The 17,067-nt window shown below is 46.3% G+C and overlaps 3 long non-coding RNA genes across 3 annotated transcripts; all 3 read right to left on the reverse strand.

Moving 5' to 3' along the window:
- Positions 1-4,412: 4,412 nt before the first annotated feature.
- Positions 4,413-6,506, reverse strand: LOC136374648 (uncharacterized). The gene is made up of 3 exons (XR_010745942.1): positions 6,242-6,506; positions 5,943-6,016; positions 4,413-4,849 (listed from the first exon to the last, which is right to left on the reverse strand). It is a non-coding gene; the product is annotated as an uncharacterized lncRNA (long non-coding RNA).
- A 1,599-nt stretch (positions 6,507-8,105) lies between these two features.
- LOC136374586 (uncharacterized) lies at positions 8,106-11,214 on the reverse strand. Its single transcript, XR_010745926.1, has 4 exons — positions 11,086-11,214; positions 10,625-10,740; positions 10,099-10,297; positions 8,106-8,239 (listed from the first exon to the last, which is right to left on the reverse strand). It is a non-coding gene; the product is annotated as an uncharacterized lncRNA (long non-coding RNA).
- Positions 11,215-12,416: 1,202 nt separating this feature from the next.
- Positions 12,417-15,293, reverse strand: LOC136374585 (uncharacterized). Its single transcript, XR_010745925.1, has 4 exons — positions 15,208-15,293; positions 14,916-14,963; positions 13,357-13,404; positions 12,417-12,502 (listed from the first exon to the last, which is right to left on the reverse strand). It is a non-coding gene; the product is annotated as an uncharacterized lncRNA (long non-coding RNA).
- Between the last annotated feature and the right edge of the window lie 1,774 nt (positions 15,294-17,067).

A 17,067-nucleotide genomic window follows, 5' to 3' on the forward strand; every position in this document is an offset into this window, starting at 1 on the left:
CTAATTTACAAGGAGAAGCTCTAACTGCACAAAGGAGTTCAGACAAGTTATCCCCAACTGAGAAATCAGCCTGGGGATCAGTTACAGGTTTTCTCCCTTCCTTCTCACAGGAGGTACAGTGCAATTAAGAAGAAACAGAAAAGGGAAAAGGGAAAATCAAATCCATAGGACAAAGAAGACAGCCAAGGGAGACAAACTGATGTGTTGAGAAACCATTTGCAGTGACTTGGAAATGATGATTTGTTTCGTTTTACAGTTTAAGAACAGAAGGATATGAATTAAGTAATGACATAGTAGGTAAAAGCAAATTTAAGTATTCTTTCACTATGCAGTGAGGAGTCTCCCTCACTGGAGATATTCAAGAACCATCTGGACTCAATCCTCTGCAAAGTGCTCTAGGATCCCACTGATTGAACAGGGAGGTTGGACCAAATTAATTAACTGTGATTTCTAGGATGCAAAACAATGCAGAATGGATCAAAAGCAATCAGGTTCTCTTAGGGATGAACAACCCAGCAGGGACTGCTAGACAAAATGATGCTTTGGTCAGAATAAGACTAAATGGAATATTGCTGGAAACGTTTTGCTGGACACACTATGGCTTTATACCCACATTGTTCTTCTACCTACTCCCACCACCCCACTGGCCACCTTCACAAGCCAGAATCTGGCACTGGTTTGTTTCCTGAATCTCGCAGTGGTCCCTCTGCTGTTGTGGTGCACCAACAGGAGCAAGCTGATAAGCAAAGCCCTCATCAAATACCCAGTCCTAAATGTTGCATAGCAAAGTCACATCATGTGAGGACTCAGTATGGATACAGTTTACTAGAAGATAGGAAAGACTGTATCTCAGAGATGCTATCACAACATTTCATGGTCACTTGACACAGGCTGGAGTGAGGCTAAGGATATTGTGGAGCAGCCCTTGTTTTGGCTGATGGTCAAATCAGTCTTTAAGGCACATTTGGGAAAGACACATGTCAGCATACTCTATAAAGTTGTTCAGGAAGAAAGCAAACACACACAAAGGCTGCCAGTATTGTGAAAGAGGGGTTAAGTGCTATACCAGTGCTTGGGTTACAAGTTTGTGTACCTAAAACTCAAACATACATCAGAGAGTATGGCCAGCCTAAGGAAAGGAGGCGAAAAAACAGAACTATGAGAAAATGGAGAACAGGAAAGTTGAGAATGGAAGGAGACATGAAAATTTCTGTTTCAGGCCAGCCTGATGGAGAGTTGCTGGCCAGATACCTCAAGGGGCCAAAAGCAAGACAGAGTTCTAGTTTGGACGGGACAAGACTAACCTGGAATAGATCTTAGTCCAGAGGTGATTGGGCTAAAATATCTTTAGCCAAGATCACTCAAATGCAAAGGACAGAGGGAGGTAACAAAGGGGCACACAAAACTCTCCTGCAGAGAACAAGGAAGCAAGTTATGGAAGCTCTCTAAAGGATGGTATGAAGCACCAGTTTATAGAGAAGGAGGGTAGGGGGTTGACTATTAAGGCCCAGGTTACAAAATAAAATTCCTCCCAAGCCTTCCAACCCAGAGAGCACTTCCAGTTCTCACTCCTGTGGATTCAATTCTTCTTGGTGCTCTTCCCACTTTTCAATGTGCTGGTTCTTCCCAGCTCCACCCATGCCTGTGTTGTCGTTCCTATCCTTCCTCTCAGTGCTCACTTAAGTCCATGGGGGAATGAAATGCAGTGCTCAGGGGATCCACAGGCTGCCTGACCATCTTCTGCATGCTGCCTCTGCTCACTCAGCCCGTAATTCTCATAGAGAGAGCAAATACATAAATTCTATACATTCATCATACACCACTGAACTATAGTGTGATATATTCTGAAGGTCTTTCCCACCCCTCGTGCTTACATGATTTACTCTTTGCTTTTTCCTGAGACATAACTATCCAAGTGCCATGAATAGGTGCTGCTGTAGGAAATGAGGTAGGGCTGATCAGGTATCTATCCATGAAGCTCCTCTTCAATGGATAATTGGATCATAGACTACAGAAAAGCCTGGGTTGGAAGGAGCTTAAAGACCATCTTGTTCCAACTCCCTGCCATAGACTGAGGCATGCTCCACTAGACCAGGTTGCCCATTCCAGTCTGACCTATCACTTTCAGACACAGTGCATCTACAGCCTCTTTGGAAACCTGTTTCTGTGTCTCAGCCACCCTCACAGGCAAAGAATTTCTTAATGATATCTCCTCTAAACCCACCCTCTGTCAGTTTGAAGACATTGCCTCTTGACCTACCACTACAGCCTCTTGTAAATTGTCTTCTCTCTGGCTCTCCTCTTTCTCTCATTGGAAGATGCTATAAAGTCTCCCCAGATCCTCCTCTTTTCCAGGCTGAACAATCCGACTGTAACTCTGTCTTTATAGGACAGGTCATCTTCCAGCTAGAAGATGAAATAAATTCTTAGCTTTGTTGACTTTGTTACAGTGTTGACTTTGGCCATGAGCTGGGGGCACGCAGGCAAAGACCACAGTAGAGATATCAAATCTGCATTTTTTTCCTTCAGCCTATTGTATTTCCAACTCTTCCTTCAGTTTTTCCCACTGCTGGCACACTTCATTTGTGCCCATGACAGCCCATCACCAGCCACTGCTCTCCAGAAGCTTGGCTAGACTTTGCATGTAATCAGGACCTGACTGTTTGCTAATGACTCTGCAAACCAGAGCCTTGAAGAAATTATGCCAATGGCTCTAGGTGTTTCATAACATCCTCTGACCACAGCTTGTCACCCTCTCTTCCCTTGGTTCCTTCCTGTCTTGTCACATGAAAAAGCAGAAGTACAGATGTGAGAGAAACTTGACCTGCCAACACAGGTGGTGCTGCCTGGGTCTGTTCCTGGCTGCACACACTGTGATTCAACTTGCACCCGTTGCAACAGAAATCTGGATTGATCTGCTCTAGTTTGCAGAAACTCGACAGATGTACCATGCAGGCCTACTAGGGGAATTTTGCTGACCCTCATATCATTACTCTCACTGTCACTTGTGAACTGTGCCTGAAGCAGCACACAGGAATTAGTGGAGGCACTGCTGCAGAAAAGCTCTTCACCACCCTCATTGGTTCAGCATGGTCCCTGCCAAGCTACAGGAGGTGTTTCTGCAGCTGGATCTTAGCCCTAGGCTTGCACCATGTTCTTGGCACAGAACTAGGAAAGAGTTACCGAAGGACTTATTACTGACATGCATTTCTCATACATGTCTCAGCTCTGTGCACGAGTTCCTAGAAAAGATTTGACCACAACTGGTTCTATGTGCTGCCCAGAAGGCAGGCTTCCCAGCAGCCCAGTGGTGGAGAAAACTAAGGAGAACACTGGATAAGAGGCCAAGGCTACCCAGAAAAACGCCCCTGGGCTCAGCCAGGGAAGAATCTGCCAACAGCAGCCTTTGACTGCCTGGACTGGTTCTCTCCTGAACAGCTTCAAAGCAGCTGCCAAAACCCAATATGAAGAAGGGAAAAGGTGTGTTTAACGCTGCAGGGCAGTGCTGGGGAGAGCCAGGAACAGCCACTGCTTCCCTGTCTTGCAGCCAGCAGCACTGCCTTGTGATCCAGCACAGCTCAGCGCCAGAGCAGAGGGAGGGAGGAGAAATAGCCCCATGACTGATGGCAGTGCTGAGACACTGCAACTCATGCCCTATATAACACTGATAATGGCACCAGCCTGGACACAGCCATGCTTGTGCCTCCAGGGAGGGGGCAGGTGGGGTGGGCAGTTTGGCTGTCCTTTGGAGCAGAGCCAGGGAAACACAGCCACAGGGAAATGAGGCTGGCTGGGAGGAGAGATGTTACAGGGTGGAGTAAGGAGCACTCCAGAAGTACTCCAGGTGCAAGTAAGGACAGGAGGAGTGGCTGTTACAGGTAGCAGTTAGTGCCCCACGCGCCTTCAGCTCCTCCACTGAGACACTTCACGTGATCCCCATGCCTACCCTCAGAGGTGTTAGCTGCTCTCTTTCATTCGCCCTTTGTGGCTGAAATGACTGTCGGTAACAGCAACAAAGAAAACACTGCACCTCTCCTTACAGGCAAAGAAGGAGATTTATTTTAAAAGATAGGAAAAACCGTACAAGTAGTATGGTCCTTTATGTCCAAGCCCTCTACCCATCCTCAGTGTAAAGCAGCATGTTGTCCAGCCTGGACTTGTTGAGATTTCAGCCAGGATGAGTGAGAGGGTTTCGGCTGACTTTAGGTCTGGTTAAGGACTGTGGAACAGTGTGCCAGCACACTGATGCAAAGGCAGTGAATCCCCTTTACAAGAAAGATCTTCTTGACCTTGTCTCAGCTTCTGTTCAAGTGATCCTGCACTCAACAAAAAAGACACTTCAGTTTTACTTTTTATTGCCCAACCACAGATTCCCTTGCCTCCCAGAGCAGCAGGACCAAAAGCAGGATACATAGGACCAAAATAGAAAATATTTAAAGAGAAAGAGGTAGGTAATTAGATATTTGTGACAGAACAGATTGTTGGGAGATACTCAGTTTGTGACTATTCAGAGTGCTAGGTGAGGAGTCTCCAGGAACACTGAAGTACTGACACAGACTGTCAGGCACTGTGGGTCTGTGCAGAGTATGACTGTTCCCACCATCTCCCCTCTGCCAGATCAGACTGGTCCAGATACTGCAGTCACAGTATGGCTCTGTGCTGAGGAAAGTGAACTTCTGCATCAGCCCTGTCTAAAAGCACAAGGCCAGTCAGGCGCAGGGAGGAAAAAAAAAAAAAAAAAAAAAAAAAAAAAAAAAAAAAAAAAAAAAAAAAGCTGTTTGCCTGGATGTGCTCACTGTTAGGCAAGGCCCAACAGCACTGGAAGAGGACAGGTGTGAGCCACTTGGACCTGCAAGACAGTCAAGACACAAAACTCACTGAGGACATAAAGGGTTCCATGTAGCTGTCCCAGTACAACAAGCTTGCAGATATCTGTGCAGATCCCTGTGTTTTGTCCTTCTTCTGCTAACCTCTAACACAGGGAGCATCTCCTGGGTATTGTCAATGAATGGGACATAGAGGAATGAAGCAATTAAACCAAACACTTCAGGGAAAGAATTTTTTCAGCTACTGAAGAGATCCTGTCTTTCTCAGCTATGAAGAGAAAGACAAGACAGGCCCCAGCTAAAAAGCTTTGCTCCACCTGAATTCCAACATGGAAACAGAACCACACAGGAAATTTGGGCAATCCTGGTCCACGGCTGGAAGCCCTGCAGTAGGGATCAGCAGCCAAAAGCATGGTCTTCTGATCCCCTCCCATGCTCAACTGACCCATACCAAAATTCTTCAGAGGTGTATACAACAGCACCACTACAGCTCCCACCCTGCCTTCAGCAGCTGAGTGGGACAGGCGAGGCTGCACATCCACCAGATACTTCAGATAACACAGGGTCTGCCCAAAGCCCTCTTCTGGTCCACTCCAGACTCCCCTCACCCATCCACTGTAACATCATCTCAGTCACTAGCTGTGTTTCCACTGCTGAGACTTTGTTGAAATTTCCTGTACAGCACAAAGTTGCTGCCTTTTCCTCTGTTTTGTGCCTTGCCTTCTCTCCCTGCCTCCGCCACCCACCAGGCCCCCCAACACCACTGCCTCTCCACCCATGAAGCCACTATAGCTGACTTACTGTAGTATGCACTCTGATAGCCCTTGTCCCACCAGCCCAGACCTCCAACAAACTGCGAGCTCCTTCTAGCAGACCAGCCATAGTACTGCAAGTGCACCACAGCTGCTGGAATCCAAACTCTAGCTGATTTTCCCTGGTCTCCATGTAGTCCTGGGATGGAAGCTGGCTGTTGCTCTGTCTTCCCCGCCCTATTTCTATGTAGCTTGTGGCCAAGAGATGCTACAGATGGAACACAAAGGGAAGAGGTCCTTTGCTCCTCCATTTCCCAGAAAACTGCAATTGCTGTTTACCCTTCTGTGCACCACCTCCTCTTACCACGTCACTCAGGCTGTGCATCCTCAGTGCAGTGAGCTCCTCTCTTTAGACGTGCTCATGGGAGTGGAAGTGAACTGTGGTGGGAAGCAGAGAAACAGCATTGGCAGGGGAGCACAGGCTGGTAAGGAATATTCAAGGAATACAGTCTTGGTCCCAAGACTACCAAATAAAACCTATGACCACAGGAGCTAAGAAACCAAGTGCTAGCTGTGGAACTTTCCTCTCTCCTGCCTCTGGGCAGCGTAACTCCATGTTTCCCAGAGGGGCTGTGGCTTGGTAGAGGTTATTCCCCAGCTCACCTTCTGGATTTCCTGTATTGCCAGGCGTATGGAAGAGCGGAGGCGAGGAAGTTTGTTGCGTGCTCTCTTCAGAGCTAGGCTTTGTTCTATTCTTTGGGGTCTGCTGGTTTTGGAAATTCGTGGTCCTCCTGAACCACTGCAGAGCAGGTTTGTTGCTGGAAGGCACGGAGTGGGAGGACTGCTTCTCTGGAGGGGTCTCCCCCTTGTCCGCTGGTGGACTCAGTGTGAGGCTCTCCAGATTTTCATAATTCAAGCTCTCACTATTTTTCTGTAGAAGGAGGAGTGGATTCAGCAGTGGTTTGCAGACCCTTCACACACACTGAACAGCACCACGAAGAGAAATACCCAGTTGTGTCCACTGCTGACATTCAGGGGGCAGCAGGGTGTCATCCACCTACCAGTGCCTCTCCCCCATCCCAGGACTCCCCAGCTAGCAGCATTTCCCAGTGCATGCAGAAGCAGGCAAGCTGCTTGGTCAGAAAGGAATGCTCCTGAACAGGAACACAAAAGAAATGCTGCTGCTGTGTCTCTATTGACCCACTCAAGGCACAGTCCATGCCCCATCTTTTTTTTCCCACTGAAGACCATGGCCATTCACCTGCCACAGGGAAGAGTCAGTATCTCCATGAAAGGCTGGATGCCCACGGTCTGGTGGTACCGCACCAGCTCAGTGAGCGAGGTGTGAGCTCGGTCCTCCCCCAGGATGACGTAGCGCATGTTGGGCTGCACCTGGACCATGTAGTGTCTGCAGCGGTCTTCACCCCTGGGGACAGGGACGGACAGAAATGGTCATGGCATGTGGCCTCAGCATGCCAGGACCTGGTTCCTGCTTTCCTGCACCTATCACCCCAAGTTTGCCTGCTTGTCATTGTTTGTACTTATTCTCATGCAACTTCAAGAAACTATGTTTATTTTTAGAACTATCTATTTTGTTTACATATTTCTCCTCTGGGAGGAGAAAAATGATTGATGGTGATGTTTACCAACAAGGTCGAAGAGGTGGCAACCTGTGTAGCCCATCTTCTGCCTTCTGATCAAAGTGTATATAAGATGAGGCAGAATAAAGAAAGAACTTTCCTGCTGACCTTTCTGCTGCCTGCTATGCTTTTTTGTGTCCCTAACAGTGACATGCACCCATGACCTCCAGAGGACAGTTGTGATCAAGATCCTCATTAACAAGTACCACACAGAGGCAGGAGATGTGCAGTGCTCTAACATGTGCTCATAGGTGCTGCAATCTCCTTCCAACCTGGTTTGCCCTCTAAGTCACAGAGTACAGCCTAAGCAGGACGTCTACCCTTGGAGCCACAGCAACCCACTCACAGACAGGTCTATTTTTCAGTAAGAGACAGATTCTGTAATATCCCATCTGCTACTACAAACTCTCTGAGGCACCCACTACAGGACAGGCTGAACATAATCCTCATTGGACTTCTCTATGGAGCAGGTAATCTCCTCCAGTCAAGCAGTTTTATAGAATCACACAATTCAAGCATTCTACGACTGTGGAATTCCAGGATCACAGAATTCACACAGTGCTCAGTTTCACAGAATCACTTAGGACAGAAAAGCCTTTAAGATTCTCAAGTTCACCCTCAACACAGCACTGCCAGTCCACCATTAAACCATGTCCTCAAGTGCCACATCTACATATCTTTTAAATACCTCCAGGGATGGTGACCTCCACCAGTGCCTTGGCAGCCTGTTCTGTGCTCGACATCACTTTCTGTGAAGAAATTCCTCCTGATGTTCAGCCTGAACCTACCCTGTCACAGCTTGAGGCTGTGTCTTCTTGTCTGTTGCCAGTTGCCTGGAAGAAAAGGCTGACCCTCACCCTAGCTACAACCTCCTGCCAGGAGTTGTAGAGACCAGTAATGTCTCCCCTGAGCCTCCTCTGCCCATTACCTACCGTATGTCAAGATGTAGCCTGGTCGGCTCTGGCTGATCCGAACAAGGAAGCAACCCAAAGGCTTGTCAATCAGCAAGTTTTCAGCTTCCCTGAAATCAGGAAAGAGTTTTTCATCAAAGAGCCAGCAGTTGCCTTGCCACACAGCAGGGATTTGCATCCTATCTCATGTGCTAACCCCAGTAGTGCCAAGGGAGCCCAGCATCTGTCCCATGTGTTCCTGACTACAGGTGTCCTGATTCAGGCTTGTTGGTGCAGGATGTGCTAACAGGCTGAAGAAGCACAATACTCTCAGCCAAAGCTTTTCCAAGTAGGCCTGCTCCAAACCTGCTCCAGCAGTCTGATTTTGCAACAGCAACAGCTGCCTTCCAGCAGCAAGCATGTCACAAAGCATCACTGAGATGAGAATCTGTGCATGTGTGCACTTCCTATGGGCCAGAGATGAAGAAGTCAGGATGCTCTGGGGTACTGGGTAAGCCCAGCACCTCGGAAAAATACCAATTTGGATTACACATTCTGGCTTTCTAAACTTCCTGCTGGAAGGAAGTCTTCCCCTTCTCTGCCCAACAGACAAAGCCCTGCTTTGTGCTTGTCATGTGCCTTGCTCGAGCCTAAAGGTGACTGCAAATCACCAGGGCAATTTGGGGTTGCTCTGGCTGCTCCATTTCATGAAGCTGAGCTTACACTGCTCTGTTAAAACTTAAGTCTCTGCTTAAGCACCAATGTCTTCGTGAAGGATCTCCCATGCCCTTCATTGTGCAGTGCTCATGGCTAGTCTATACTTGAATTTAGACAATTTTGTCTTCCAGACACTAACTCCTCTCCTTTCATCTGTGGACAAAAGCATTATTACAGGTTAGGGCCTCAATAACTACCTTAAAAATTAAAAAGAAATGCAGCTACCAGGGAGCTGTGAGCTACTGTAGTGTCCTTTACCAAGCTAATGTGCTTTGTAATGTCTCTGAGTAAATGTTCACACTGACAGCCTGAAAAAAATCCAAGAACACAGACCTAATAAGACTGAAGAAAGATTGCAGTTTGAACAGAAAAAAAGCTAGAAATTGGAGCAAGATGATGAGGGTGTTCAGATGGCAGCAACCTTGACATAGAATTGACACACCAGTTACAGGATATTGAGAATTAACAGTGTGGAGAACCACAGATCAATTTGCACACAGGTGAGACTATACTGCCCACCCTGCTCCTGTCTGAACACCGGCATAACCAGCACTTCTCTCTTTATGCCACTGCTTGACTCAGCCAAGAGAGTGAAGACCTGGCAGAAAAACTTCAAGCATTTAAACAAAGTCTTGGAAACAACTCAATGGGAAAGAAGGACTTAGTGGATGTCTCTGACTAAGTAGAAGCAAATGCCAACTATGCTGCACCCTCCTTAGACAGACAGAGGTATCAACAAAAACCCTTCCTTTTCCTGTATCAGAGGGCTTCGGGAGAGTTTTGCCATTTAGTACTCACTAAAGCTCCTCTTAATACTTTTAAAAATAAAAGTAAGCTGAATTCTATGTTCTCCTGCTTAAATTGGGGTCTCCTCCTGACCTAGACTGAAATACAAAAAATAGTCATAATGAATCAACCCAAAAGTTCACTTTCATGTCTGTGCAAATGGTCCAGAACAGGGAAAGTGCATGTGTGTATTTCCCCTCTGATTACTTTACAAGCCTTCCATTCCTACTAGGATCTGTATTTAGGGATCTACAGTGGACTTATGTACTATGACTTTCCATTGTCTTTCCATGGACCTACATAAAGTTTCAGCACTTACAGTCTGTCACAGGGTCTCCTAAGCTTTCCCCTAATTTCTTTCAGAGATTAAAAGGGAAAAGTTATGCAGGTTACTCCCATTCCTTAAGCAAAGTCTGGCCAATCCAACCTACACAGTCCTAAGGACACACTGGCTTCTGCCTGTGGTCACTGTGTCTAGAGTACTCACCTTCGACTGATCATCCCATGCAGCCAGCTTGGAAAGGCCCCATCATCCTGCATGACCTTCGGGGCCTGTGTCTCTTTGAACCAGCGAATAGTTGCTCCTCTCTTGAGTTTCCTCATTTTGCTTCTTCCCCAGTCTGTTCCTCAGTTCCCAGAATAGGACAAGGCACAGAAGGGTTCAAGAAGTTATCAAAAGGAGTGGACTGAAAGGAAGGAGGGAGGGAAAGTCAGCACCAAAGCAAAGTCAAAGGCAGGGGACGTTTGAAGAGATCACTTTGGCAGGTGACCCCATTCCTAAGTCCCTTAAGAGAAGATCATCACCAACTACTAAAAGCTTGCTTTCAGTTCCTCAGAGGTCTTGACTATGCTTTTTATCTAACCACAGTAGGACAGGACTCACACTTCTCATAACAAGGATGACAATATTCTCTTGTGACCACATGCAGGAGAACATGTGCATGCAGAAGGTGGATGGAGCAGGGAACCAGCACATCTGGCTAAGGGACCCCCAGCAGAGCCAGTGTTGCTACCTCTGTTAGTTTGCTGCGTGGTCGTGGCACTGGTGGCTGTTGTTTCTGATCAGACGGGTGAGGATGAGACTGAGGGTGCCTCTTTCGTGGCATGGGGACTGGAAGAGAATTTCTTTCTGCAACAAGAAGAAATACGTAGGTGAAATCTAGCATTAAAGATCCATGATATCTGTCCTCTACAGGCCTCGGACTGGATAGGCTCTGCTGCACAGGTTATGTGGTAAAACCACAGCCTGGCCCTCCTTTCAGTATAGCCAGGCAAATGACCTTTACCATGCTGCTTCTGCTCCCCACAGACAAAGCCAAACTTCCAAAGAGCAGAAACATCATCAGCTTCCTGCCCACCACACTGGTGGAGCTCCTGTCTCAGGGCAGGCCATCATGACCTGGAGCTTACAGCCCTTCAAGGTGATCACCCCACCAGTGGACACCACTGGGTCAGTGCAAGTGGTAGCACTCACTCCGGGGCTCTGCTGCCAGGGCCAGCTGCTGGATTCTTTCCTCCCTCTGCCTCCTTCTGTAGCCGCTGTGCTTGAGCTCTCAGCTCAGCCAACTGTTTTAGGAAACTCCTCTTGCATCTGAATCCCCTAAAAACTGTACAGAAAAAAACTGTGGTTAGAAAATAATGTTGTTCATGCCTTTGTAATTCTTCAGGGAAGAACACTGGTGACAGTCCTTCTTCTAGTGCAAAGCCCTCAACATCTGAATCATATTAAGAAAGAGCAACAGAAACTCTACTGTGAGCAGGTAGCCAAAACCCAGTGAGAACTGTCTTCTACTCTCTAAACTGCCAGATCATAGATTTATAGAAATCAAACTCCAGATCTATGCTCTCATCTCTAATGCCAGGGCACTGAAGACCTAAAAATGAAAGCCTCACAGAAGGGCCTGTTAACCCCCCGTCCTCTGTCCTTCTAGACACCGTGAAGGAGACCGGGATTTCCTTGATGCCAGCCCATGGGAAAGCCTTTCCCATAAGCAGCCATCACAGGGCTCATTAGCAGCATTACAGACATTGTGTGATCCCACCTACTCTACCAGTAATTAAAACACATGAAATGAAAGCTGCGCCCTCTCATTTCCCACTACCTACACATCTTCCCCATGGATGACAACAGTGCACAGCTTGTGACAGTCTGATGTTTGTCACACTGTATGGTGCACAGTTGGAACTTGCTCAGATGTTCCAGCACTGCAACAACCATACAGAAGAGAAGTGCAACAGAGGGGGTGCTAAGCAGGGTGACAGCAGTCTCCTCCTCCTGCCTGCACAGTTCTCATGTAGCCTGTGCAAGGGGAAGTACCACCTGCCCACAACCACTCTGAAAATACAGGCTGCTGGAGCAGATGCTACGTGGAAAGAAAAGAAAAATCCAAATCAGACCAAAATTTCACCTCCATTTTGCCTGTCTCTGAAAGCAGCAATGAGATCTGCTTCACTCATTCTCCTCTCCCCAGTTCAACACAACTCACAAAAAATTCTTACTCCAGAGGGACAGTCAGTCAGACCTCAGGACACAGCCAAATCATGTGTGTGCCCTGCTCAGCCCAGCTCGCTTGAACACATTTTCCCTTTCCAAGGCTGACACTGAGGGCTTTCCCTAATTCAGGATGAGCACGGGGAATGTGGGCATTGCAACAAGCACTTTGACTTCACAGAGCCTTGACACAGAAACGGCACCTGCCTTACCCTTCTGTCCTCTGCAAAGGTGCAAAGGTGGAGCAGGGACTGCAGAAAAGGTTTTCCTTCCCCTGGTCTGAGATCAGCTCCTGTCCCAGTGCTCACCTTTCTGTATGATAACTGCTGCTTTTTCCAGTCGCTCCACACACTTTGCCAGCTGTTCCTGATGCCAATATTTAAAGAAAAGTCGTGATTTTCTGTGAAGTTGGAAGAGAAAGATGCAGTGAGAGACACTATCTTGTTGGAGTCCAGGACATCCCCCTCGATGACCTGCGTCCCAAGGAAGGGAATTTGAGCCCTGGACAGGGGGTGTGGAGCCAGTCCAGGGGGCTTGGAGACCTTGGCACAGAGCCCAGGAAAACACTGGGTTTGATTCTAGTCCATGGGAGAGGCCTCTGACACAGAGAAAGGAATTGCAAACCACTGCAATGTGAAAACAGTAGTTTAGCACAGTAGAAGATACAAAATTCAGTAGTTTTAGGGTTCATAGAATAGAGGTAAATTGGGACAAAGGGTGGAATTTGGGTGGTACCTCATGTACTTCTCCTTCTTCCTGTCCTCCATCTTTTGGGGTGGTGATGGCACAAAGTAGTTAGAGTGGATTGGAGCAAAGTAGAAATGACACTTTTAGTGTGGGCACTGGGCATTGGTACAAAACAGTAAATAACCAATACTAGTTATCTGTATAAATGTAAGGGAACATCCCATCGGGAGGCAGTCGCCTCATGTCCCAGCTGCTGTTTGGACCTTGGATGGGAGCAGAGAAAATTCTGAGATATAAAATAATAAACATCACGAGAAACCTGAAACAAACCTCAAAGACTCCGCTTTTTTATACCAACACAACTCGGGCTTTTAGAGGGCTAAGGACTGTAAACAATCTAAATCTTGGGTGAGGAAACCCTCCCCGAGACTATCTAAACTTTTATTCATCATTCTTTGAAGAGCCTATTCCTACAACCACAGAATTCTCCCTGAAGAGAACCAGGTGACAGCGTACATGTGTAAAACCCTAGGCTTCACATTCCAAACAGCAGTGATCCACACCTACCCACAGATCCAGCCTTTCAGCTCTGTATTTTGTAGTATCTTCAAGCAACTGAAAGAGACAATAAAAGTAAAATAAATAATTTTCCATGGAAAGCAAACACCATTTTTTTCAGTTGCATAAAGGGGCATGAAGTGCCTCAGCAATTCCCAATAGTCGTAAACTGGCTGTCAGTCATAATGCACCTTGAGATACAGCTTGGACCACACTTGGGAAGAACATCCACAAAGGGATTCCCATAGGCAGATTTACTTCAACTCCCTGGGAGGCAATTCTGTAGAGCCTATTTTATTCTCAGAAGTGCTTTTCCTCGTTTTGTTTCCAAGCCCTTTGGAGGACACAAGTTGCAAGGTCAGCACAGCAAGACTTCCGGGAGAAAGTCTGTTTTCCAATTCCAGTTTCATTTTGCAGACTCCAGCGATAAAATTTGGGTCACTCGGAAAGATTCCCTGACGCTTGGAACTGAAAGCAGCTCTAGCTGCAACACACAGACAGCTTCCTCCCTCTCCTGCTAATCCAGGCTGTGAAATCATAGTGGCACTTCTTGCTAATATCTCACACAGGAAAGCAGAAGTGTTTTTCTTTCTATCTCGGCCAACTTCCACAGTGCCATAATCCATGTCCACAGAACTGAATTATTGATTGGATGAAATGCATCCCACGAATTTTGTCACTCCAAACACATGACACTGCCTGTTTACAATGATCTCTCCTCCACCTATGACACTCTCTTGTGACCTCACTTGGATTTGAAATTCTTACTATTCAGGAAGCATCAGGAAGTTCAAGGAAGCACTGTGAAGGCAGGAGGAACTAGTGCCAGGAGTGAATTGTTCCAGGAAATCATTCAAATCCTTTTCTTAAATGACTAAAAAAAAACCCCCTCAGTTGGCTTCTTTACATGATTCATTCTCACTATCAATCACAGTTGACACTGGCAGGAAGGAGAGGCTGGGAAAATGGAGAGGAGGAGGTGGGGAACTGCTGCCCTAGATGTAGGAAGGAAAACGTTGGCAGAGTAAAACCCTGTCCCTCTGCAGAGCTGGAAGGATGTTTATGTGTGTAATAGTCAGGTTCTAAAAGTGCTGATGGTATATTTTGCCTGTACAGAGACCAAATCCTTGGTTTAGAAACATCTTCACTAGCCTGGGAGACATTCAGTGCTTGCTCAGCATTGTCTTTATCTTCTCCCATGTGGCCATCAGGAAAAAGCCTAGAGAGGCACCTGACAGCAGTACATGACTGCCTGCCATGCTGAGTTCAGTGGACACCCTTGACCACTATTGTTACTCCCTAAATTAAATACATGGGTCAGTTTCCATTTTATAGCACAATAAGGTTTTATGATAATTGAATTTAGTTGCTACATAACAATTCAAGAAAGATTTAATTCATCATGGTCTTTAAATGCTCTTTAAGCATGAAATGTCCTTGTCTGGGATCTGTGTTCCCCATCACCACAAAATCCCACCCTTTTTTGCCTATTCCTTTTATTTGGTTTCCTGTGCTACTCAGTAAAGCCTCTGAAGAACACACCAGACAAACAAAGTTAGTGTTCTTACCTTTCTTTTATGAGGGGAACATCAGGTTTAACAAGAAGAATTCCATATCTGTGGAAAACAAACCAATACAAACACATAAAAGCCACATCCTTGATGGGCTGAGCTGATCCCCATCACCCTGACACCAAACAACAACACATTTTCCATTCATCCTCCCACAGCAAATAACCCCATGATCTCAGACCACATGAACTTTGAAGAGACTCTTTTACTCCTTGCTCTTATCTGGTTATCAGGGTCATTATCAGGTCAGATAATATCTACTAAGGAATATTCAGAAGTTTTAAAGGACCTTTCAGCAAATTCCTCAAAGGAGGGTCTCCAGGAGAAACCATCTCTTCGGATACGGATAGTCTCCAGCAGCCCATTGTATCGGAGCTGAAGCAGCATCACAAAGGGGATCAGAGAAACAAAGAGACACAGGTCATTAGGACATTGGTTTGCTCCTTTGCAGGCAGAAATTACTTCATTCAGCCTTAAGCTTCTCCAGTTCAAAATTAAAATGTTTTTTCTGAAATGTTTCCTTGGTTAAGAACTGTATTTACCTCATTCTGTAACTCTGATGATTAACCACTGAGTTAGAAGTCGGAAACCATAAAACCCAATGACTGAAATAACTTCACCTTCCAGCCATGGGTACTGCTTTGCCTCTGTCCCTTAGAGGTTAGCTTCATATTTCCAAATCTCGACACAGAAGTACTCTGAGGCATGGATGAACTTCCTCTTAATCCTACTCTTTGTTATATACATTAAAGAGGCTGCTGAGCTTTCTGAACGCTTCCAATCATTTTCAGTATTCTTTAATGCATCTAGACCTCAGACCTGACAGAATATCCAAATACAGTCATATCAGTGTATTTCAGATCCTATCAAAGCAATCCCCTCTTGGTTTCTATTCAGAGTTGCCCTGGCTGAGGGCTGAGAACAGTCTCCTCTGGGAAGCAATTTTTCTGGAGTACTGTCTGTACCAGTCTCATCCAGGGGGACACATAAAGATGAATCGTAGCGCCTGACAAACAGATTTCATTGCATTCATGAAAAAAAAAAAAAGAGAGATATCTTAAGATTGCAAAATCTGGACCTAGCAGTCTGTGTCGTAAAAACAACCAAGTACTGAGAATCTTTACACATATATAAAGGGTGGGTGCTCTTTCTCTTGCAAAGGGAGACTCAAGTAAGTCACCTTGTACAGCCTTTCAGTGGAATCTGCCCTCCCACTGAGATGTGGCAGAAGTCCCTGATAAAGGACCCTGTTTTTGCTCACCTGCAGCAGGACCACCTCGTTGTCCAGCACACCTGGCTCCTTCTGGCTGTTGGGCTTTATGCAGCGCACAAAGTGTGGGTTGGCAGAATACATCCTCTCCATGAGCACCATCAGAGAATGCTGGCAAGGACAGAGGAACATCAACAGTCCATCAAACCAAAGCATTGCCAGACGCTCAATATCCTGCAGCAAGAACAGTTTTCTCATCCCGCAGCAACTTCCTGGGTTCTGGCAACAACTAGGCCTGTCCCACTGTAATCAGCCCTGCTCAGCAATCAGGAAAGCCCCTGTCTACATAATGTTTGCTTTAACCATGATATTTGCAGTGATAAAATTATCACTCCCTTCATCTCATGGTGCACCTCAGGGCAGCAATACCATACCCGGAACTGAGCTCCAGCAGACTGTTTCCGTGTGCTGTTGAACTTGTCATCTGCTCCTGGTATGACCTGAAACCAGACCAAAACAAAGGATCAGCCCTGGAAGAAGTGCTTGATTGACAGCCAAGGAGCACTGCTGGAAGTCAGATGGCAAAAAACAAGAGAGAATGGATTTAAGGGGAGAGATGAAAAGCTAAACATATAAATGGCAGGAGCAAGCACAAACACAGTAAAAAACAAAGGAGAAATTGTTGCAAGCTGCTGTCTGCTCTTATTTTAAACCAATTTCTGTCTGCCCTTTTTCAGCCAGTTTCTCAAATAATAATTATCAGATAACATTTATCAATTGTGATGTGGACCTGAAGTGCAATACCTTGGCTTTCAGATGAGGCATCAGGGTCCCTGTCCTGGAGATAGTAGCTGGAAGAACAGAAACAATTAGTTGATTTTATACCTTTGCTTGCAATCCACTAGGGCTAAACATTCAAACCCCACTTCACACACAAAC

This window comes from Sylvia atricapilla, chromosome Z (assembly GCF_009819655.1).
Source record: "Sylvia atricapilla isolate bSylAtr1 chromosome Z, bSylAtr1.pri, whole genome shotgun sequence".
Taxonomy (NCBI): Eukaryota; Metazoa; Chordata; class Aves; order Passeriformes; family Sylviidae; genus Sylvia; species Sylvia atricapilla.